The sequence below is a fragment of the Agelaius tricolor genome, unplaced genomic scaffold (genome assembly GCF_023055355.1).
Source record: "Agelaius tricolor isolate 1412-34295 unplaced genomic scaffold, bAgeTri1.0.p SCAF_1, whole genome shotgun sequence".
In the NCBI taxonomy this organism is placed as follows: Eukaryota; Metazoa; Chordata; class Aves; order Passeriformes; family Icteridae; genus Agelaius; species Agelaius tricolor.
This window is the reverse complement of record NW_027269261.1, coordinates 98812990-98838847: the sequence shown is the minus strand read 5'-3', so window position 1 is coordinate 98838847 and position 25858 is coordinate 98812990.

The window sequence follows — 25858 nt, the reverse complement described above, 5'->3', positions numbered from 1 at the left end:
TAACCAGTTACTGTCATAGGCAAAACAGACCTGCCTCGGAGAGTTAATTTAGTTTATTACCAAGCAAATCAAAGTAGGATAATAGGAAATAAAATAAAATGTTTAAAAAATTTCTTCTTCCAATGCCCACCTTATTCCTGGGCTTAACTTCACTCACTAAATTCTCTACCCCCTTGCCCCTGGCTGCACAGTAAATGTGGGTTGCATTTAGCTCAGCACATGCTGTCTCTGCCACTTCTTTCTCTTCAGGGAGATGGCTCCTCATACTCTTCCCCTGATCAAATGTGGCATGCCTCCCATGGGAGACAATTTTCCGTGACTTCCTCCAAATCCTTGCCATAGATTTCAATTCTTCATGAGCTGCTTCAGCGTGGATGTCTTACATGGAGTTGCAAATCCTGCCAGCAAACCTGCTCCAGTGCTCCTCTCTCCACAGGATCACAGGTCCAGACAGGAGCCTGCTCCAGCATGGGCTTCCCACAGGCTCACGGCCTCTCCCTTTGGGCATCCACCTGCTCATTTGTGGAATTCTCCAGGGCCTGCAAATGGGTATCTGCTGCCCTGTGGACCCTCGTGGGCTGCAGGGTCACCATGGTCTTCACCAGGCTGCAGAGGAATCTCTTCTCCAGTGCCTGGATCATGTCTACCCACACATTCTGCACTGACCTTGCTGCCTGATGAGTTGTTAATCTCAAAATTCTCACTCTTCTCTTCTGTGGCCACAATGGGTTGCATGAAACATTTTTTTCCCCTTCTAAATTATGTTATCCCAGAGGCACTACCATCATCATTGGTGGGCTCATGATGCCTTGGCCAGAGTAATTGGAGATGTCTGGCATTGGATGTTGAGGAAAATTCTAGTAGTTTTTCTGAGTCCATCCCTGCATCCCCCTGCTACCAAAACCTGCCACATTGACTCAATACACACCATCCCAGTGTTCCCAGGTAAATTAAAACAGTTCTTTCAGACAGTACACACACACACATATGCATGCTTATTTTTGGGTGCTTGTGTTCATGAGTATGTTATTTTTCCATTGGCCTCCAAAAGGACTGAAAAACAGATCTTAACTCCTTTAACAGTTTTTTTTCTGTGATTTCATTCTTCAATGTATACATTCTTTAAAATATTATGTGTGGCCATTATCCACTTTACCAACTTTATGAAGCTATCCATCTAAATTTCCCTTACTTGGACTTTGATCTTTTGTCCATAGGCTGTTTTTTTTGCTGAAATTTTCTGATGCTCTGCTTTTGATTTAAGTTATCTGACTTACATAAAAAAAGACTACCTGAAAAAAAAAATCAAGAAATCTCTAGATGTTTTGAGGACATAAGTGTGATGATCTCTTCAGGGACAAATTAATCTTTGCTGTCTTGTGAAGCGTTTTTACTGAAAGTATAGAGACTCCAGACTGAGGTATTCCCCAGTAAGTACTGAAAAGAGAATAGACATAATTTCAAAAAGTGAGAAAGAAGGAGTAAAAAGTAAGCAGCTATGATTTGTAACATATCTTGTAATCACTGAAATATCCAAAACTAGAGATAACCATTGAATAAACGATCAAGACTGGTCAGTGGTGTAAAGTAAGACAGAGACTGTTTAGGAACACAGGGGTCCAAAGAGAACATGTCATAAAACAGTTCTGCTGAAATTGTTTTTAGGATTTTTGTGCTACATTTGTGCTCTATTTTTAACTGCAATACAGAACTGTAGATTTTCCATCCTAACTTCCACACCATTTTTCACATCATCATCATTTCAGCCAGTGTCATGACATGGAACCATACCGTGAACTGTCATGCTTTGTTCTTTCAGTGGCAACAGTTTCAGAAAGTATATGAATTATGTTTCACTCAACTGACAGATAAAAAGTTAGGATTTCTTTATTCTTTTAACAACTCTTAAATTATTCATTAAGTGGCCTTTACAATGGTAGCAAAAAGTCTTTTTTTTCTGCTGTTTATTTGGATAGAATACCTTCAATTTAAACTTAAGGGTAAAGACATTTTTTGTGTAGCCTAGCAGTTGCCAAAAAAGAAGTTACCATTATTTTTTTATCTATCAGTAAAACGTTCTTATGTTTTTTTTTTTAATGATCTTCTTTACTGGTAAGCCTAAAAATTAGAACTAAGTCATAGCTGTAGTGGGTTGACCTTGGCAAGCTGCCAGGTGCCCACCAAACTAATTGCTCTATTACTCACCCTCCTCAACATGATACAGAGAGAAAAAATTTCTGGGCTGAGATAAGGACAGGATGATCACACAGAAATCACAGGCAAAACAGATTCAACCTGGGGAAATTAATGTAATTTATTGCCAAATAAACAGAGTAGGATGATGAGAAATAACAAACCCCCAAACCCCCAAATCTTTTCTTCCACCCTTCCCTTCTTCCTAAGCTCATCTTCATTCCCATCTCTTCTGCTTCCTTCCATTAAATGGTGGATGGGAATGGAGACTGCAATCTTCTCCCTTTCTTCTTCATGACCTTGGTGCTTACAGAGTTGTTTCTCTCACATCTTTTCACTCCCATCACACAGAAATTTTTAAATGTGTAACAAAAAAACAAAAAACCCCTCTTTTTGATATCAAAGAAGAGCAAACAGCTTCAATCAGCCAACAGCTGATTGTCTCAGCTTTGACCAAGAGTGTCCATCCTGGAGCTGGCTGAATTTAGCTGTGTCTGATAAGGTGACAGCTTCTGAAAATTTCTCACAAAAACCTTCTCTGACACTCCTTCCATCCCCTGCAACCAAATCTTGCCACATAAACCCAATAAAATAGTTCTGAATAAAACCTTCATAGAGTATTTTCTGATTTTTGAGATAAATTCCCTAGGTGTTAAATTCTAACTCTCTCTGAGGCATTTTTCTTTACCTTTCTAAATAATATTAAAAATGTTAATTTCAAGAAAAGGTGCTAAAAATTGTTTGCTGTGATTTTACATATTTGAAAATTAAAATTTGTGCAAGAAATAAGAATTCCACTTTCCTACCCTTTTACTTCTCACTTTCCGATTTTAAACTGTCAGTCCTTACCCATTGTATCTTTGTATGTTGATTTGCAGAAACAACTGAGAGAAAAAAAGCCACAAGCAGCATAATGAATACATTATATCTTTAAGTACAACACGCATTTTTTAAAACCAGTTCAGCCCCAAATGAAAATTGTTTTCTTTGCAATCAGCTCATGCGAACACATAGACTATAATTACACAGATGTTACAAATATATCATGACAAACAATTCTTTATGAGTTTCAGCAGAGAAAAAATTAACCAAATAAATCTGATGCACTTTGAAATAAATGTGGATTTTACCTACCTTTTTTGTTTATTTGAATTAAATATTTCATTACACTGTGATATTTTTAGAGCATGAAAAAATTACCCTAAACTTGAAAAAATGCTCAAATAAAAGAGGAATCAAGGTATCATGGCTTTGTTATCTCATATTTCATAGCATATTTTTTGTTAAAGCCATAAGACTATCAATATTTTAGCATCCTTTTTTTTACTATTTATAAACGTTCTTGCATATAAGTGCGAATAAGCAAACTGTGTCTTTAATGTACATACCTCGAGAAAATATATTTTCCCTAATACAAGATGTGGGCAATGACTCTAAATTAAATATTGATAACCTTGTGAAATAAATAAATACATAAATAAATAATATATGATACAGTATTTACAGAATATATACAGTGATAGTATTTTAGTTTTAGGGCTATTGTCTTAAAGAATCAAATAATAAACAATTAATGCTCCCATTTTCATTTCACCATGCTTTTTACTGATTACTTCAATGAAGCATTTTGGTGTCACTGACTTTTTTTAGTAAGATTGGTTTTAGCTGGACCTTAGAACATTATTTCATGCACAAAACAACACTTAGTAACAACCTACTCTGCTTCCTCCTTTTAATATAATATAATAGCTGTAGTATTTAACTCAGAAAGTATAAGACAGAATGTAATTTCATTGTATCTGAGATGTAGATTGTTAGAGTGAATTACGAGATACTTGAGTTTATGTGTGAAGAGTGACATATTTATTAAATATTCAATGTTACTTCTAATCTTATCCAAATCCTGATACATTTGACCATAATTAAGGCTATTAGTTCCTTGCAGCTTTCAAAAATTAACTTTAAAGCTAAAAGCCTATTGAATTGATTTTCTTCATGTACGTAAAACTAGTTTTTAAAAGATATCTGAGGAGACCCTGGTATTTTATTTCTACATCTGAATTGAATAAGAGACACCTCACTTCCAAAAACTGTTTGGATCCTTAAAATGTTACTATACTCTTTAAAAAGTCCTTCCTATTGTCAAAAGTCCAGAACACTAGGGGCCACTACCAAGGCCAAACAGATTCAGGTTTACACAAGTTTTTCTTTAATTAGTTTTAAGATGATCAAAACTAAAAAATTTTAAATTTTGGAATATTTTAGGTTAGACTAGATTGTCAGAGGTCATTTTATCTCACCCCTTGCTGAAAGCTGACCCAGTCAAGCATGTTGCTAAAGAGCCATGTCCAGTTGAGTCTGAAATTTTATTAATGTTCTTAAAGCTTCTGAGGATTGGCTATAAAAATTTACTGGTTATACATTTGAGAATATTTTGAAATTGTTTGCATGCAGGAAATGGCGTTAAGACACATATAATTTTCCTATTGTATTGCAGAATTTACATCACTAATATTACTTCATACCTACATATTTATATGAGGGACTGTTTGAACTGACTGTACCTAAAGTCTCAAAAAAGAGAGACTAGTTCTCTAACATTTATTCTTTAAAATTTAAAGACCTCGTGATAGATACTGGACATTAACATAATGCTATTGTCCACAGAATAGAGAAAAACAGTCACCTGCTCATCTATGGGGCTCACATCACTCTCTCATTCACATATTATTTATATTGTTTTGAGACCAATCAGATGATACAGTTTAGTGGAAAACCCAAAAAAAAAAAAAAGAATTGTCAAAGAACCTGTATTTTAAATGAGCTCTTGTAAATACAATCTACAATAAGATTGCCTCGCTTACTGTATTTCAGCACTTCTTTTTTTTTATTTCTAAGTATTTGCAAGTTTCCCTGAAACAAAGGGAAAAGCAACTTCAACTGTCATTAAAATAGTTCCATAGGTGTTCCCATGCCATGAAATCCATGGTTTCCACTGCTGTCCAAAAAGTAGATACTCTGTGAAAAACTCAATAAATGCTATCAATGACAAAGGCAGTCAATGACCTAACCCAAGTATTATCATGTTAAAACTGTTTATCAGATACAAATTTGCATTTTTTAAGTGTAAAAGTTGGATCACTTAATTTAGATTTTTTTCTGCTATTTATTTTTAATTGAAAGAGTTCCATAAGATAATGAAAATTATTTAGAGGATCGATAAGGTTAACATATTTGCTAGTCAGTTTTTCTGTCAGTTTTTTTTATGCCAATGTTTGTGAAAATCAGTTTATAAAACTAATAATGAGGTATCTAGTCTAAGTTTTTCATTCATGTCCCACCTGTAGCTCATGCACCTGAATAAACAGCCATCTGGTAGAACTTGTCACTTTGTAAGGTGGCAGAGCAAAGCCAGACAGACCTTTTTGTAGTTTGTACTACAAGACTTGCTTTTATATGATCAGATTTGTGGAACATGACTACTGGGTACAGGGTTTCTTCATTAAAAAAAAAAAAAAGAAAAAAGAAAAGGACTAGGAGGTGTTGGCCTTTGAAAACAACTTACAAAAAGTGTTTTATTAGAACTAACTGTACTGAATTGTTTGGATTGAACAGAACATTAATTTAGTAAAAAGTTTCCATGATCCTCAATACTTATTTTATGCTCAAATGGACCCATATCCACAGCAAATGGTTCCATAAGCAGAATGGCATGATGAAATTTCTATCAGCAGAAATATCCTCCAGTTATGAAAACCTCCACAAAAGATCTTTTGAACATGCATTTATGATATTATACAAAAATATTGTATACCAATATCAAAGAGCACAACTGTCCAAGAGTGACAATTATTGAACATGAAAAGGATACAGAAAACACTGTACTACTACTGTGTTTACATAGACTAATTGTTATGAACAATTTTTTTTTTGTTTTCCAGAAAATTTAATTTATTTATGAAGGGCATTGGTTAACATTAAAAATATTAATATTATAGTATATCTTCCCTAATGTACATACAGAAAAAAACAGGTAGCAAATCATTGCTTGAGCATTTGTGAGTAGTGATTTATATAACTCAAAGAATTCACTCTTCTGAACAGTCACTTCACCTAGTGACTGCTATAAGTATATCTCTGATCTATAGACTGATATCACTGTCTTTAATTATTAAGTGGAAGAGTTTTAACTTCAAACAAAATTTAGCTTTTGTTAACTTCCAGTTTCTGACTTGAAGGTCAAAGTCAGGACTGCAGGGTAGAAAACAGTATCCACATTTTTTTGCATTAGTGAGTCACAATAAAGTTGACATAAGAGCAAAGCATATTAAAAGTAGTTCTCCCAAAAAATAAACTCAAGAAAAGGGGAATGAATGAAACAGCTAAGAGAGGGAACAAAACTGTAGAATAAAAATCAGATCATAAGGAAGCATTTTCACAGCACTAATTCATTGACTTGGTAAAATTGCTGTTTTACTATCTTTTGTAAAATTATGCTTATCAGATTTAGCTTTCCTGGAATCAATGCATTTACAGTAGTATCAGCTCAATGAAAAATGACCAGCAAAGTCAATAACTCCTTTTGGTGTTCAAATATACATTACAAAATAAATTTTAGCATCATTTTCCTGTGGGAAAGGTAGAATTTTCTCTTGTAATTTACTGCTTCACTTTTACAGCCCTGTCCATAGTTGTCTGCCTGCCACATTGGAGTCCAGAACTTAAATTTCCAAGTATTATAATTAATACACTTAACAATAGTGGGTAACATAAAATTAAATTTGTACTACTAAAAAAAACTGGGGAGGAACAAATTGTTTATGCTAGGCTGAAGAAAAAATGTTCTTAAACAAAATATGTAAAACTCAAACATTGAAAAATTGGGTGGGTTTTTCATTTTTAAGTCTACAGATGAAACATTGGGCAGAAGTTTAAAGAAGCTTGCTGAATATCTCAACCAGGTCACAATGGCACCTGGCAAAAAAAATTAGTCTGATTTTATAAAAAAGCCTATTTAATTTACTATAGTATGGCTAGGATTTGAAATGATCTTGCTGAAATATCTACTTTTAATTATGCTTATAACTATTGCCAATCATGAAAAGAAAGTAGAAAAAAAATTTCAAGAAGGAAAACTTAATAAATATTAAATCAAACTTTAAAAGACATCTTTCACGCTATCCTATAAAGGGATACCTTCCTCAGACAATTATAATAAAAATTATTCCAGTCCACTAAGCTTGATATTTAACTAAATATTTTCAGAAACACAGACAAAAGGTCAAAAAATGTATTATAATATTTACTGCTACTTCAGTTCCAAACCTAATCTCCAATATATTGTACATCATAATCAAACTTCTAATTATCTATGGAGTAGGCAGTTAAGTAGGTACAGGACATGCCCATTGATGCAACTGCAAAATTAAAAAAAAAAAGAGTGAAGAATAAAAAAACAAATACTCTGCCATTAAATAATTCAAATTACCACTCAGTAAAAGTTCAGTTATATGCTGTCACCAAGGAGCATCCTCCAGTCCTTTTTTTTTCATTTTTTTACTTTTGCTAAGGCAAATATAGTCTACCACTTGCAACAAAGCAGCGTAAATATTAAGTTTCCCTGTTTCCCTCTGCTGAAGTCCACCAAAGATGTGCACATTCATTCTAATGCCTGGCTTACTATCTGACCTATAACTTAGATCAAAGAAAAGTACATTATATAATAGAGGCTTTCCAAATAATACTTAGGCGAATATTGACCAGGTATTTGATCATCAGTGCTTGATATTCAACAAGATATTTATACAGGCATTTTAATTATATCTTCCAATAGATTTAAACATAGTATTCTGATAAAAAGAAATCTTTAATTCTTTTAGGTCTAAATAAAAAGTGTTATTTTTTTTTAAAGAAAACTATTTCAATATAATTTCTAAATTTGTTTTAATTGTGAATTTTTAATACTTATATTATGCACCAAGAATTTTCATCAAGGAATAAACACTGAAACATTCTAAAATAATGACATTGTAAATGCTAATCATTACAAAAGATTGAAAATCTTTGTCCTCTAATCAAAAGTTTAAAAATTTCATCTTTATTAAAAATTAAAATGTTTAAACCGTGGTTCAAGAAACTATTCCATTGTGCATCTAAGTTGAAAATCAACCACCAATTCAAAGACTGATTTTACAGCTCACTTCTGTAGTGCTCCTTGAATAGCACTTCTTTGATGTTCTACATGGGTCATTTTCAACCATGGCTGGTGAAATACTGTAAATATACATCTTAAATAGTGAATGCATTAACTCAGATACGCTTTATCAGATATACTAGAAATCAAAAGTCTTGCAGTAATCTGCACTATAATACAGAGCTAAGAAACCCAATTTCCAGTCCATATTTAAATGTGTAACTCCTGTGTGTTATAGCATAAATTATTCCATCCTAGATTCTTCCATTAGCTGAGTCACTCCCTCTTCTTAAGATGCATAGGAGCTGATGTTACCTTTCCTACCTTTGAAATGAAGAAAAAACCCCAAGGTTCTGTGGTATAGGAAAAATGCTTACCAAAAAAGAGTCTTTGAAATTATAGTGAGAGATTTAAAAACTACTAATAGATGCTTGTGTAACAATTAAAACATGGAATTTCTTACCTTCTCCACTTCTCTATCTTTCTGTGTGTCCTGCAACACATTTATTAGGACCAGTTAACTATAAACCAGATTAAGTTTTCAGCTAATATGGACGAGTTTTATCAAAAATTAGGAACTAACCAAACCCGGTGGAATATGTTCATCTGAAAGTTAACATACACAATTCACTTCATTTTTATTTCCCACAAGATTTTCTTTATAAGATCAAGGAAAACTTCTTTCCTGAAAGGGCTGTCTAACATTGGAACAGGCTGCCCAGGGAATTGAATGAGTCTCCATCCCTGGGAATATTTAAAAGCTACAGATATGGCATTTAGGGGCATTTGGACTCATTAATGTTACCTCAACAGTTGCATCAATATTCTTAAGGATCTCTTTCAACATAAATGATTCCATTATTCGGACTTACTGCTTCATATTATCCATGTCCACTTCTTTTCCTTTCTCTTCTTTGTTCCATTCTTTTCTTAAGTAACAGAATGTTATTCCTTTCCTTTCTTTCTTTTTGTCTCTATCTCTTAAAAGAGACCTGAAAAATAATTTGCCTTTTTTTTCTTTATATCAAGTGTCTTTGAGTGTAATCTGTCAGATTTTGTGTTACTTAGGATCAGAGGGAAAAAATCAGAACTCAACTCCTAGATATCTTTTTTCCATTTCTTAACAAACATTATCCGAGTGTATTATGAGCTGCATCAGGTAGACGCAACTAGAGACCTTTTTTTTTTTACTTCTTCTCCAGTGCCTAGTTTTGTTTTCCTTCTCAATATAAATATACTGTTAAATTGTTTTCTGTTTCTGCTTAAGAGTCAGTAAATTCAAATATTTCCGTTTCCATGCTGAAAACAAAGGCCAGAGCAAGGTATGCAAGACTGTAATCTATTTTTACTACCTGAAGCTCTGGAAAACGAAGAACAGTAGAAAAATTGCAATTATCCACTTAGTTTACTTCCTAATTCTCCAAAGAACCATTATGAAAATGGTTCAAACGCATATGAAATTATTATTTCTTTCCCAGAATTTTATATAAATTGACTGTGTTTTTCCCTGGAAATTTGAAATTGCAAAGACTTTTTACAAAAATACCAATGTTTTATTTTCACTTCTGAATTGATATACTGACTTTAAGGATAAATAAAAACCCAATACTCCGAGTACTAAAAGCACCTATTAAAAAAGCCAATAAAAGCAATGAGTTATGGAAAAATGTCCAGCTGAAAATTAAGCCCTCCTTCTACCCCTTCAGGCAACAGAGACAATAGGTGGAGATATTATGAAGTAGAGATATTGAGGCTTGAGATAACAATTTACTAGAAACAGCAATGAGATCAGAAAACAAACGATAACAGCAACAATGTACATAACAACAGTGTATAAAAGAGAGCGATTACATGCAAAATGCTCACCAAGCGTGACCTGATGTGACCAGGGCCAGTCAAAGACACAAAGGACAGAATGGCCACCAGACCCTCTGTGAATACGTTTTTTCCCTAAGCCTGAGACATGGAAAAACAATTGCAGACAAACCCTGCAGTCATGACCAGCATTACCCCATGGCTCCATTCACTGCTTGCTCCCCGGAAAAGGACAAAATGGCTCTGGAGCCCTTCTTCTCAGAGGTGAGAATGCTCTACTTCTGTGCCCCAGGAATGATGTATGTGGTACAGAATAACAACCTAGACACACCCACATGGCTTCAGACTGTGCCCCCTCACACCCTGGGCTGAAATTAGAACAAGAATTTTGAAATTACCTACTTGCAAATGTTCTTAAATAAGCAATAATTATTGTCATCAGTAGGTCTTTAGTCTTCATTAATTTGACACTAAATGTTGAGTCTCCAAAGAGAAGCAAACATATTTCTAGCTTCAAATTGTAAGATTAACAGAATCAAAGAACCTTTTTAATTAAACATAGTCACCTTGTCAATTACAAAAGTAAGCATAAAGCACCCTTGGAGAGTGAAAAAGAGAGGAGAACAGGATCAGTAAGCTTAAAATATTCACAAACAGCTCCAAACCAATCTTAATAAGCTTTTTACTAAACTTGAGGGGAAGAAAAAAAAGCAAACAACCGCTAAGCTGTAGGGTTTATATAATTTTCTTTCCATTCCTGTGACCCTGTAGTTGTGTGAAAATCATTCCAAATGTGGGTTAGAAACAAACCTATGCAATAAAATTCATATAATACATGGGCACAATGGAACCATAGACCACATTATAAATGTATTTAAATAATTGCAGTAACTCTTACTAAATAGCGGACCTTACATTAAACACAGTACTGAGAGACAAGCACTGGTTTACACTGAGCTAAAAAAAAATAACTGGGGTTAATATTAATTAAAACCTATTCATGTTTATATTTCCAACTTTAAACTTTTGTGTGTTTAACAAAGTCAATAAAAATTCAGGAATATATCCTGTATAAATGGTTTACCTCTGTGTAACATGTTTTGGCCATATACACCAAGACAAAGTTGAATCAGTATAATACAGGTGAATTATTCAAAAAGCTGATTAATATAATAAAAGAAATATTAATATATTTACAGATACAAATAAAAGACTAATAAGACATTTACACAAGTTATGTTTAAAGGAGGAGGTCTGGGGGGTTAGGGCATTATTACTGTTATGCTTCTACATAAATATGATTCTGACTGTTTAGTTATAAATAAATTTTTATATAGCTCTGGATAAAAAGGAAAAAATAATGCCAACAGGCTCACAAACAAAATCTTTTTAGGTAAAGAATTTAACTGTGTAATCCGGTGTATCAAATTACAACATTCAGTATTGACACAGTGCTTTTATTTCCTACCTATAATATTGCAGTCAAAATTATACTATAGGTAAAAGAGGATGGCCTCACATGAGTATCAATGAAGTTACTGTAAAACTAATGCTAATTATATAATGAATGAACTAATGTCCCTTTCAGCAGTTCATCACTCTCATATAGAAAAGTCCCTTTTCCTCTATTTACCCTTATTTCTCAGGTGCTATATTCAATCTTACACTGCCTAAATCCTTGGGCTGATGATACCCACCTTACTTCAGATGGATACTGGGGCTTCCAAAGGGTTGGTAATGACAGATATTCTTCACTGAGAGACAGCAGGTTTGATGGAGAGAGATTTCTTCCTTCTCTGTCTTTGATCTGCTTAGTGTGACTTTCATATATTTGCTAATGCAGTCTTGCTCTTTTTTCACTGATCCTCTGCACAGATTTGTTAAACATTTATCATATATCAGATTCATGAATATAACCAAACTCCCAAGACAGTCAATCATTACCCAATTATTAGGCAATTATTATGACAGCTTAAACAACCTAAACTTAGCTCACGCCAAGTCTACAGTTCTTCAGGCTTCAATGGTGGAAAAAGCCTGGGTCTTTTATTACTCATATCAATGATGTATTTCGTGGGCTACAGAGCTATAATTACAAATATTAATTAATCCTTTAATATGCCATTTTTGGTTAATCAATAAACTCTATGGGAAAAAATAAAAGACAGAATTAGATAGCCCACACTTGCAGAGCATTACTCTGAGAATTTTATGGGATTCTTTTTCATACAGATAGTGCAGAAGACTAGCAGATCTTTGAAACAGTCATGTTTATACCATTATTTGAGTGGACTTGGTGAATTAAGGACATATTAAGTGCTTTGAATTGAAAGTTTGTCTAATCAAACTTGACCTTCCTCACAACTTACCTTGAATTTTCAGGTTTCTGGTAACAGATGTGTATGTGAGCTGAAATGGAAGCTTTTGACATAGTCTTACAGTGATGGGATCATATATTTAGATATGCAAATAGACATAAAATTTTTACCAACCAGACAGAATGATTTATCCACCCCATCTCCTCTTCCATGTCTTTTAATCTGTGGACTATAGTAAGAAATTAATCATTAGGGATAATAGTTTATCTTATTCTGTGCACAGAGAATTTATTGGGAAAGATGGAAGTTGCATGCTGGCATCTCAGGAATAGTCCTCTAGAGCTGAATTACACTTTATTTTCTGTCTCTTCCTTTTACAATCACAGTTTCAATTCTATGATTGTAATTAGTATTTTTTTTTACTCTTGACAAATTATAGACCATATGAACTCTAATCTCCAAATCAGATAAAAAAATCCTATATCACTTAAACTTTTTTTCCCTACAGTTATATATAATTACATGCTCATGATTGACTTCAAGAAACAAAATTCAACTCAGCCATGGAATAAAGTTGTCCTGAGAATAAGAATAATTCAGGAATAAGCAGTTTAAGTGTTTAAAAAGCTCTAGATTTATATTTCCAATAATCTCAAGGCCTTTGACCTTAGCATTTCCTCTTTGTAAGTTACATAATCATGAATAATTTTCTTTTTTCCATACTTTATTTTTTCTGGATAATTAGGAGTACTAATTCATTTTAGGAGTTATAAAATAATTCAAATTCAATGTTTTATTCAGGAACAGCTCCTGTGTTGTGCTGCACTGTTCACTTCAAAAATTTCTAGGTGCACTTTTATTTTATAAATATGAACATAAATTATACTGATGAACGTCTTATTCACAGCCTGTCCATATATCCTTTGTTTCAAATAATTTTAGAGATGAGGAATCTATTGCAGCTGGGGACCTATGTAAGTTCCTTCTGCCATCAGTAAGGTGTGAACTATATGGGCTTTCAGACTCTCTATACATACTCAACCATCCTTTTAACCTTTAGTATCACAAAAGATAGCTGGCAGAGAAAACATGTTATTAATTTAAGAAAACATGTTATTAATTTAATTATTTTTGCCAGTAAGCTAGTATATTAAGAATTTGTATTCAGCAAACACTAAGATCAGACCCAGGGACTGAAAGCTAAGTGTTTGGAAAATAGTTGAACAGAATAGTGTAAAGAAAGAGTAGATATTTAGGACTTTAGTTATCAGTACAAGACATAAGCTATTTGGCTTAAAATGATATATCAGTTATGCGAGATATAAAGACTGCAGCACATCCAATGTTATGTCCATAGGGAACAATATAACATCTCTGCCAATGACCACTGAGATCAGTTGGAGAATTCTATGAAAGGCAGAAATGTGATGATATTTCACCATAAAGTTTTCTCACCTTCAGCATTTAGTGGATTGTGAACATCCAAAAGATCTTTTTCTTCTGCTTATTTGTCCAGCAGACTTTTCAGAGTTCTCTGAAACTGCCTGACATTTTTAGGGACTTTGTTGTTGTTATCGCTTTCTTTATATATATATATATATATATATACACTTATTTACTTTTAAATATATATATATTTAAAAGTAAATTAAATAAAAACATGATTTTAGAATATCTGTTGTTATTTCAGTAAAACATCTCTCTGTTAAAACATGCTGTGACATTTCATGATGCTCATTATGGGCAGCACATTTGGATATTCCTTTGTTTCCTTTACTAAAGTTGTGGTAGAACTAGGCTATTGAAAATATGATATTTAAAGTGGAAAAAGAGAAATTCAATCATATACAAAACCAATAGCTGTGCATTGGAGAGGTAAATGGCAGAAAGTGGAAACAATTCATGTGTTGGGAAATTGCTCCCTAAAATCTTCAGTGAAAATTTCTGCATCTATCTTGAATGATGGGCACACATAATTTCTCTTTATGGAAGCAGAGAGAAAAAAGGCACAGCATCACAGAATAGAAGAAACCCAAGAAGTTCTATGGAGACTCTGTAGTTCAATACACTCATGCTAAAAATAGGGTCAGCTAGAGCAGCTTGTTCAGTTGGGTTTTAAATATCTCCAAGGATGATGACTCTGTGGCATGTTCCTGAGCAACCTGTTCCAGTCCTCAACCAATCTTACAGTGAAAACATACCCTCTTCATTCCAATGGATTTTCTTGTGTTTCAGTTTGTGCCCATTGCCTCTTGCCCTGTCACTGAATACCACTGAGAAGAGTTTGTCTCCACCTTCTTTACTCTCCAATCAGGTATTTATACACATTTCTCTGTGCTTCTCTAAATCCCTTAAAATTATAAATAAAATGAAGTACCTTGTTGACAGGTGGTATTTTGTTATTATTTTATAAAAATACCATATGGTTAATTTAAACAACTCTCTCCTTTTGAGCTTAGGGAGTATTTATAATATTTAGCAAGTGTGATGAGAAAATTATAGTGGTCCCAGAATTAAATCCTATAGACTTTTCATTGAATGGTTGTTTATATACTTGCTATGTATTTATGTACATTTATTAATGTTTTAGTTGGTCAAATGTTTGTTTAATAATAATAATAAGCATTAAAAGAAAGTTCTGTGAAAAGCCTCTGCCATGAAATGCTGAAAATCCCACATATAGTTTGAAACAACCATGTTTTTTCTTTCATTTTGAAAGCATTTTTATATTTAATTATTTCAATTAAAGAGATAAACTTTAAAAAACAGTAAGGAGAAGATTAGCAACAGCTTATTGAAATCTGCAGGTTTTTAAAAATTTAGATTTTTTTTCGTGTTTGGCAAAGTTAAATAATCTATAAAATTGATTGTAGCCTTTTGAAGGTCCCTTTTTGAAATGTCACTTTGCAGTACTTAGCATTTAATTTGCCTGAAGTGCAATAGACTGTTTTTGTTGACATGTGTGATATATTCATTTATTTAAACGCATTAGGAAATGTACTCAAGTTTACTTCATATAGGCAGATTCTTACCTATCACTCTCTCTCCACAGAAGTTACTGTCAATTTGCATTTGTATGAATAAGAGAAAAATATTGTAAAATAAACAGGTTTATATTATATATATAATATAATTTTATTACAGAAAAATATGAGCCAAATCTAATTGCTGTTTCTTCATCTAAAGCAAATAGACTATGTATTTTTTCATGCAAGTGGTAATTTTTCCAGACCCTCATCTCTCTGGCACAATATGGTTAATTAAAATGTACAGCAAGATGAGTTAGAAATGGCTGTTTACCTTGCATTACTTGCCAGATAGTCACTAGCAAATATTTTAAATTTTTTTTAAAGGGCATGTGTAGAAAGGGTTAGCCTTTCTAGCATTCACAGAAGGTAAAGTATGCTTTAATGAGTCACAGTAAGGAATGAAATCCAACAGATTACATCCTGTCAGTAATTGCCTCCCACTTTAAAAGAGAAACACCAGCTCAGAAGTTGCCACTGGCATAGTCTGCAAGATTATATTCATGAGAGAGTGAGCAAAACAGAGGAGCTGAGACATAATAGGTATATTATAGGTTAACACAAAGACCCTGCATAGCCTGCAGAAGCTTTTTGAAAGGCATTACTTCTCAGAAAGTGATGTGATGTAGTCACAACATGAAAACTGCAGTTAACAAGCATGATCCACACAATGTATTGCTTCATTCTCTGAGTAGCCTTAAGGTGGTGACCACTGTATATTTCATTACACCTATAACAAAGGAATAACAAAGACTTGAGAACATTAAACTGTGTCTCAAGTGAACAGGATACACTCTTCTTGTACACAGATGAGAATTTTGGGCTCAGCTAGAGTTATTTGGGCATGAAAGAGAAATCCTGCGTACATTCTAGGGTATTAATTACTGATTTTTTTCAGCCAAAATAAAGTTGATTTTTTTTTCAAAATAGCATTCTTAACTTTCTCAGCTACAGTTTTTGTGGCCTCCCTTCAGCCAATGCTAGAATCATAGGGCCCTACAGCAAGTTAAGATTAACTATGATTGGAAACTAATCATGGGGGAAAACAATAACCAACACCAAAGATAAATGATTTGACTCCTCTGATTGCAAGTGCTGATACAAGAATGAGAACAGTTAAGAGTCCCTTTCAGCAGCAGGCAGAGTTAATTTAGTTTGTGCAAATTGTAAATCAGTATAATTAAAAATCTACCAACTCTTCTTCCCATTTTTCCAAAACTATCCCCCACCATCTCTCCTTTACTTCACAAGAGATTTATAGGTCTCTCAGAAGTTCATATAGGCTCAGGAAATAATTCATAAAAACCTGAGCTAAGTTAAATAAAGAATGTCAAGATGCATTCCTCTCTTTGTGCAGTGGTATAGTGATTATGATGGCTACAGAACAAAATAGACAGTAATTTTAAAATTATCCTTTGTAAAAGACACTTAAGTTTCAATTTCCCACATTCCAGGAAATTGCACTAAACATCAGTGTTTTGGCCTACAGTTCTTTAAACATTTTCTGAGGAAACTCTTTTACCTGAAATACGTATTTATAAAACTTGAATGAATATATGCCCATACTAACTGCCCAACATCTATTGATGACAACCCTGAGCACTGAGCTGTGGCAGCAGTCAATCAAACCTCTCTCTTACTCATTCTTCCCAAGCAGTGAACACAAGTTTGAACTCTGCTAGTACCAAGACCTCAGCAGTTTTGCCTTCTTTCACTGACTTTGGTCCCCAGATCTGAGGTGCAGATGTGCTCTGCCATCTGACACCAGACAGCGAAGAATTGCATCCAGATGAATTCCTAGTCAAAGCCAACCTGTGCATAGTCAAAACAAATCCATCAATATCCATTTTTATCTGAACAGCAAACTGGTATAATTTACACAAGCAAATGTAATGCTCACAACAACAATAAATTAACTATGCAAATTATTACATTATGTACACATATAAATTCACTTCATAAACAACCAATCTGTCATACAAACCTTGAGTTCCTTAACTTTAATTGACCTGTCACAAACCATTAAATTTGACACATAGACAGTATCCGAATGTCACGGATGGATCAGGCCATGAGTGCTACTCTTCTCTAGGTAACTAATTTTCAGTGGGGTCTCAAACACAGCACTAAGGTCAAAAGATAGAATCTGAACAAATTTAAACCCATAAATAAGCATCTAAAACAGCTCTACTAATTTTCAAAGGAATTCCAGAGATTCTACAGGCTTGACTGAATTTTTTTGAGCTTCTCATATAACTGGCAGTCTCTGGAAGTCCTATGTATACAAAAATTTCCAAAATAAGGCTATTTCATGGTATAATATGGGCTTGAAATACATATTTGCAGCAATATTGCTCTTATTTTTCAATCAGCACATTCATTTTCTAAAGATCTTGAAAAATTTTTTAAATAGTTTATTTATTTTAGTAATTATATTTATTTTATCTGTATTTAATTTGTTTTTTTATCTGTTTTTAATATGCATTTTTAATCCATATTTCATTTATTTTATCTGTTTTTCTGAGGAACCTGTACACGAACAAGTCTGTAAGATCTAACAAGATGTATCCCAAGTTCTAATATAGTTGCTATGCTGTTCATCACTGTATTCAAAGCAGCAGTCAGGAAGATCACCAGTAACTGGAAAAAAAAGAGAAATATCATGCCCATTTTTAAAAAAGGAAGAAAGGAGGACCCTGAATACTATTGACCAGTTCGACTCGCCTCTTTGCCTGATAAGAACATGGGAAAGATCCTCCTGGAAGTATGTCAAAGCACATGAGGGACAGGAAAGTGATTAGTAATAGCCAACATGGCTTCAAAAAAGGCAAATTGTGCTTGACTAATCTGATCATCCTTCTATGATGCAGTGACTGCATTGGTCACCAAGCAACTAATGTTGTCTGCCATGACTTTTGCAAGGCCTTGGACATGATTTCCACACAACAATTGAGTTGCTAAATTGGAGTGATATGGGTTTGATGGATGGACTATTAATTGGATGACAAATTGTCTTGATAACCATGTGTTGTCATTATATTGCAAGAGTTCTATTATTATCATATTGCAAGGGCTTCGTACTCCTAGAGTTTTATACATCCTTGATGTTTCTTGCAGGCAGCTTCTCTAAGCACTGACTCTTCCTTGTCCTCACAGTAGCTAAATGACTCCAGTTCCCCTCAGCCAACCAATCCACTCTTTTATAACACTCTTCTGATTGGCTACAGGTGTGGCCTGTTAAAATCAGGCTGGTTCATAATCTTTAGTAATTAACCCGGCTGCAACTCTTTAGGGGGTGAGGTTACTTTCTATACTGCCTCTATTTACTTATATTCTATCCCCCTACAACCATGTCCAAAGAGTAGCAGTCAATGGCTCAATATCGAAATGGATATCCATAAAAAATATGGTGTCCCTCAGTGGTCTGTATGAAGAACTGGTAGAATATAATTGCTTCAAACTGAAAGCCTTGCTGATGTAGTAGGCAATGGGATTTATGCTAAATATTTTGGTTCTTTCAAGAGTTTCCTCTGTGATACTTCTCTTCAAAAGCATTTGTATTTACTGTATGGAATTTCTTATTCTTTTGCCTGAATATTTAGGTTTGTACTTTTTTTCTTCCACAAGAGCTATGAGCTGAACAGTTTAGGGTGTTAAATCATCATTGCATCTCATAGAAATATATATTCCTCCTGAAAATCCTTTGTACATTTTGGATATGCAAAACTATGAAAGACTTTAAAGTAGACAGACATTAGTTATAGAACTTCTTTCTAGAGAGAAAAAAAAATATTTTATGAAGAAATAGGTGGTTTATTAGAAAGAAATTCCAAATCACACAGCTATCAGAGCTATTTCTGTTGAAATCCCAACAAATATATTTCTTTCAATCACTTCTAAAACCTCAAAATTTACTGTATGTTAGCAAGCACTGGAGTCTGAGTTTCTCTTGCTGTTTCAGATCCGTATGTTAATTTATGTCAGATTTTAACTTTTTAGTGACACCATCATATATTATGAATCAAAATTTGGATTCTGTTTTTCATTTCACAAAAAACTTGAAAGGGTTAAAATGCAATATATGGCTTTGGCAGATTATGAGGCTGGTGTTCAAACATTAGCACAAGTAATTCATGAAGAATAACTGGCTTTGGAACACTTTAGACAAATACTGAGCAATTCCTGTTGATTTATGCTTCTTGCTGACTACTGTGTTGTACAACATTTGTAGGAAGTAACTGTGTTCCAGGAGATTAGAAGAATATATGTCAGCTAAATAAGGGTCCTATAGGAACAATCCCTTATTGAGTCTGGGAATGGTGGTTTTCAGATAGGTTTTTTGTTGTTTGCTAAGTTCCTCTTAGAGAAACCATTTACATTCCAATTAATGCAAGGTTTATTCATCCTATTCATGCCAGAGTAAGAAATTCCTTTTACTTCAGAGACCATTAACAGAATTTCACTGCTGGTTGTAGGACTGGATTTCTCATGTCTCTTTTCAAACATATTAAAAGCTATGATATGTACAGAAAAGAACAGATGTGTAAATAGGGGACTTTCTGGCTGCGTGAGTTATGAGTAGGATAGGTTGTGCATGAAGTCACTCAAATTCCAGTACTTTGTAATGGTATACTTTAAGTTGATGACCAACCAGTGTCCTTTACGTAGGATAACTAGGATGGCCATGAGAGAAAAGAATTTGTCATACCTTCTTGTCTGGTATAACACCAGGAAGATGAGCCCAGGGTGAACAAAACAAAACAAAACATCCTTGCTTTAACCACTACATAAAGATTAAATAGACAGAGGTTGTCAAGTGACAAGGAAACTCTCCTTGAACCTCTCTGCAGTGTGGCCTGGGGTTTTAGCTGTTGCCTGGAGATTCTTGCCAATATAAATTAAGAGAAGACTTTTTAGGTAGGAATCATTTTGGGCTTTTAATTCGACTTTTGCAGTCAACTGCTTTTCAATTTGTTTAAAATACCTACACACAAAATTTAAGTTAAACAATATATACTGCTGGTTTACTTCTGCAAAGATTGCTTCCTCATCACGTCTCTCACATGATCCTTCTGGACAAAATGTCCAGCATTCACCTGAATAAACACATTGTGAAATGGGTGAGCAACTGGCTCAGGGGTGAGGTGCAAAGAATTGTGGACAATGGGGTGACATCAGACTGGCAAACTCACTACTGGGGTTCCACAGGGCTCTATCTTGGGCCCTGTGTGCTTCAACATCTTCATGCATGGACTTGAAGGGATACAAAGCAAGTTTGCGGAAGATACAAATCTGGGAGGAGCTGTTAATTTCCTCAAAGGCAGGGAGGCCCTGCAGAGAGACCTCAACAAGTTCGAGGGCTGGACAGTCAGCAATCATATAAAGTTCAACACAAGAAAGTGCCAGATTCTGCTCTTGGAATGGGCAACCCTGGATGAATGTACAGACTGTAGAATGAGATGCTGGAAAGCAGTGGTGTGGAAAGGAATCTGAGGGTCCTGGTTGACAGAAAGTTGAACATCAGCCAGCAGTGCCCTGGCACCCAGGAGGGCCAACCTCACCTGGGGAGTCATCAGGCACAGCATCACCAGCGGGGCAAGGGAGGGGATTGTCCTGCTCTGCTGTGCACTGGGGTGGCCTGGGGGGCACTGCTGGGGGGCACTGCTGGGGGGCAGTTTTAGGTTTGACAACAGAAGAAGGATACTAAAGGATTAGAGAGCATCCAAAGGACAGCAACAAAGATGGTGAAGGGCCTTGAGGGGAATCCATATGAGGAGCAGCTAAGGTAACTTGGTCTGTTCAGTGTGGAGGAGACTGAGAGGAGACCTCACTGCAGTTAGAACTTCCTAATGAGGGGAAGAGGAGGGGAAGGCACTGATCTCTTCTCTCTGGTGACCAATGACAGGACCTGAGAAGGCTTGAAGTTGTATCAGGGGAGGTTTAGGTTGGATTTTAGAAAAGGTTTCATCACTCAGAGGGTGGTTGGGCACTGGAACAGGCTCCCCGGGAAGTGGTCACAACACCAAGACTTAGAGAGTTCAAGAAGCATTTGAAAAATACACTCAGGCACATGGTGTGACTCCTGGGGCTGTCCTGTGCAGGGACAGGAATGATCCTTGTGGGTTCCTTCCAACTCAGCGCATTCTGTGATTCTGTGATTCTATGTCATAATGCATAACACTATTTAATTTATTATCCCAATGAGATTATTATAATTTTTCTGTGTTTAGTAAAGAACACATGGAAAATCAGGCATTTTGTCATGATCGGTTAATGTGGAAGAATCTGCTTATGCAGCTCTTTGTGTAACACAGAGACGCTAATAAGCTCTGCATTTAACCATCACAAAAACAGTATTCATAAAAGTGCAGTATGTCCTAAAATCACAAAAAGCTACAGTTTTAATATTTTTCTAATACAGTATATTAAATAATTTAGCTTCAGTCCTCCTTTACATCTTTTGATTGCTAGATTTAAAGGTTTAATTTAATGAGATCTGGTTATTAAAATATATTTATTGCCTGCATATAGCATATAGAGCATGAATAAATTATATTACTGCTAGTACATTTTGAAAACATTTTGTTAAATATGCAGGAATATTTCTTTGTAGAATCCTAGAATTACAGAATGGTTTGAATTGGAAAGAATCATAGATATCATCTGGTTCCAACCCCTCTGTTATGGGCAGGAATACCATGCACTAGATCAGGTTGTTGAGAGTGCCATTCAATCTGGCCTTGAGCACCCCAAGAACTTTTCTGTCAAATCCTGTGAGTCAGTGATTTCTGACTGACTTGTAGGATCAACACAGCACTACTCAGGTTCCTTTTCACTGTAAGAATAATTCCTTCTTCCTTCCTCCAAACACCTTTGCTGTCACCAAATTTCCTCTTGAAGCATTTGTCTTTGTCTCTTTCACCATCTCAGACTCTTGTACCCCTCAAATTACAAGTCTTTGTCACCACTCCAGTGGTCTTGATTAAAGTTAAAAAAAAAATATTATTCCTTCACTGCCAATCCTATAGCCATCAATTGAATAGACACTATCATTCTTCTGAGGTTATCATTGCTGTGATGATTTAAATGCCTCACCAACAAATACTTTTTTTTTTACTAAGTATAAGTATAATCAAAAGTATAATCAAAAGACTGTAATTTTTTTATTTTTTTTTTCTTATGGTATTTTACTTAAAAAGTATTATTTCAAGCATATAATCAATGATCAAATTGTATTCCCTCCACTCATTTCTCCAGAATATCTTGCTATAACTTAGCTCACCATTAAAATTAAGTGTGTGTACATATGAAACTGAATTTGTAAATCTTCTGAATTATACTGGCTGAAAAAGGCAAACACAAATTAAAGGTACTCTCTAAAGATAAAGCTGACATTGAAAAATTAATATTTGCAACTGAAATGGTATGAGGCCATTTAACACTGTACTGCAATACATGAAAACATACAACAGCAAGGATTGGTTTATGTCATTTTATACACAAAATGAAATGCCACAATATTATGAATAATCTGTTTGATACAATTGTTGATACAATCTTCTACTCCACAGAAATATTTTTTTGCATACAATTATTAATCAATACTTACTCTAATGAATTGGTAATAAACAGGGAAATTCATATTTATGCATCTTTAAAGCACAGCGAGTTTTCATTTCCCAGTAGATAAAATGTATATATACATTCATTTAATCAAACATCTAGGAAGCTAACTACATAGACAGTCAAGACAATAAAAAATGTAGATTATGCCCTTCATTCATGACTCAGTGGAGCATTGTAAGTGCCAAAATCTGTGCAAGCAGCCCTGGTTGAAAGGTCTAGGCCAAATTGATAACAGCATTGATTTGAAAACTCAGCAGTGACGTGAGCTCTACTGCTAAGGTTGGACATATAAATAAGACACTGACCCATGTACATATCTTAAACAGCTACCAGGTACTGGCAATATAAATATCTAAATTTAATTGCTTTCTAGCAGTTGAATACCTGCAATTAAAGAAAAAAAAATCAAGCTCCTGGGTGATGATAGATATATATACATCCCAAAAGAGATTCTTTCTCATGAAGACATCTAGAAGAATCTGGCAAAAAATCTGGCAAAAAATTTTGGTCAAAAGACATATCTTGTGTCTATTGTAATAATATGGAATCTCTTTTGTGGAAATTCTATCAACATTACATCATATTGGGTTAGGGAAACTGCCCTTTTCAAAGTAGTGATCACCAAGATCATTAGCAACTGTTTAACTTGTCTTTTCTAGAGGAATAAATGTCAGGGTACATATGTATGGATTTAATCACAGCCTGTACAGTATTTTTTATGACACAACATTCAATCAGAAAACCTGAATACAGAACTGGTCATGTAATACGGTGTTTTTTTCTGCAAGAGTTGTTGAAGGAGGTGGAGAATTACTGAATTTTTATGAAGCTTTTTCCTTAGAATAAAGGACAATTTCTTCAGATCTATGAAACACAACCTGAACTGTCCCTTTATGTACATCAGGGATTAGAAACTGACCAAAGTTTTAAACAAGATACAGTAGCTTTTCCCTTGCTTACACCATCTACAATAAATACATCTCCAACCATAGTTGCATCTGTGGGAAGTAATTGATTGAAAAATCCTGTAATCATCCTGGAAAAAAAAAAGACAAGCCTAAAATAAAACTTAAAAAAAGAAACAATAAAATAGCAGCTATGTCCCCACCAAACAACAAGAACGAATCACAGGCTTTCCTAGGTGCTGTGGTTTTTTGGACAAGGCATATTCCAGAGTACAGTCAGACTGTACAACTTTCCATCAAGTGAACGATATTCCATCAAGATGAATGATATTGAGCAGTGTCCTGAAAAATAACAAGCTTTTGAACAAATTTATCAGGAAATAATTTGTGCAGTAGCCCTTGGGCCAATCAGTATAGAACAAAATGTGAAAAATGTGCTCTATGCTGCAGCTGGGAAGAATGGTCCCTCATGGAGTTTTTGGCAAAAAGTAGCTAGGGAGACTTGAGGATAGCTCCTGGGATTTTAGAGTCAGAGATACAAAGGATCTGCAGCCTGCTTACCTCCAACTTAAAAAGAGATACTGTCAGCTTACAAAGGGGTTTGAGCCACTTCGGAAGTGACTGGCACCAAAGCACAGCCTCTCCTGACACCTTGACTGCCAGTGCTGGTCTGGATGTCAAAAGGGAAAGTCCCTTCCACATGTCATGCCACTGATACTGCATGGACCAAGTGTCTCACTTGATCACACAGCAAGCTTGAATAGTAAACCCCTATTGCCCAGGAATCTTGGGAATTATCATGAGCTGGCCTGAAGGCAAAATATTTGGGCTATCATCAGAAGAGGACATGCTGAGGAGGCTTCACCATATAATCAGCTACCAGAAAATGAAAAGTGATATGCTCTCTTTACTGCCTGTTGCAGCTATGTTGTAGGGCTACACACACTCTGTATGGAGTCTGGCATTGCGAGCCTCAGAAGCTCTTGGGCACAAGGAGGCTGGCTTGTGGGCTCTGTGACCAGTCAGGTCACAGAGCTGGAAGCCATCCATCTGGCTTTAGATATCGCTGAATGAGAGAAATGGCCAGCACTTACCTCTACACTGACTCGTGGATGGTAACAAATGCTCTGGGGCTGTGCATGACCAGTGGAAAAAGACCAATTGGTGTCACAGAGGTAAAAGCCTCTGGGCTGCTAAAGTGTGGCAAGACATCACTTCCCAGGTAGAGAAGCTGGGTATAAAAATGTGTCATGTCTCATGAGGAGAGTAGCTCATGGACCCACGGGCTGGGCTACTGAACAGCACTGAAATAATAGACAGGTAGATCAGGCTCCCAAAATAAAACTGTTTCCCTGTCAACATCTGATCTTGACCTTTTCTGCCTTCAATTCTCTCTCCAGTGCAATGCAGTAGGTTGGGGCGGGGCAGATGCGGGGAGAGAGGAAGCAGCGCATGATTTGGAGTGTTTCAGTGGAAACACTAAACTGGGGAATGCCAGTCCTAAATCATGATAATGAGATGTGCTGAGGAAAGGAGCATGGAATAAGAGCTGTAGGAACTTTTTTCCCTATTTTCCAGCAGTATGTGGGTAGACTTTTTAAGCTAAATATTGCGCTTTTAGGGTGAGCGCCTAGTCTGTACATGGAAAATTGGCAATATATGTATATAAGAGAAGCCATTCCAGCTTTTTGAGTTTCAACAAACACTAAGTTTTTCATGCAATTGTAGATGTTGTGAAGGTCTCCTGAGGGGCGGAGCTTCAGACTTTCTCTTCTTGGATGG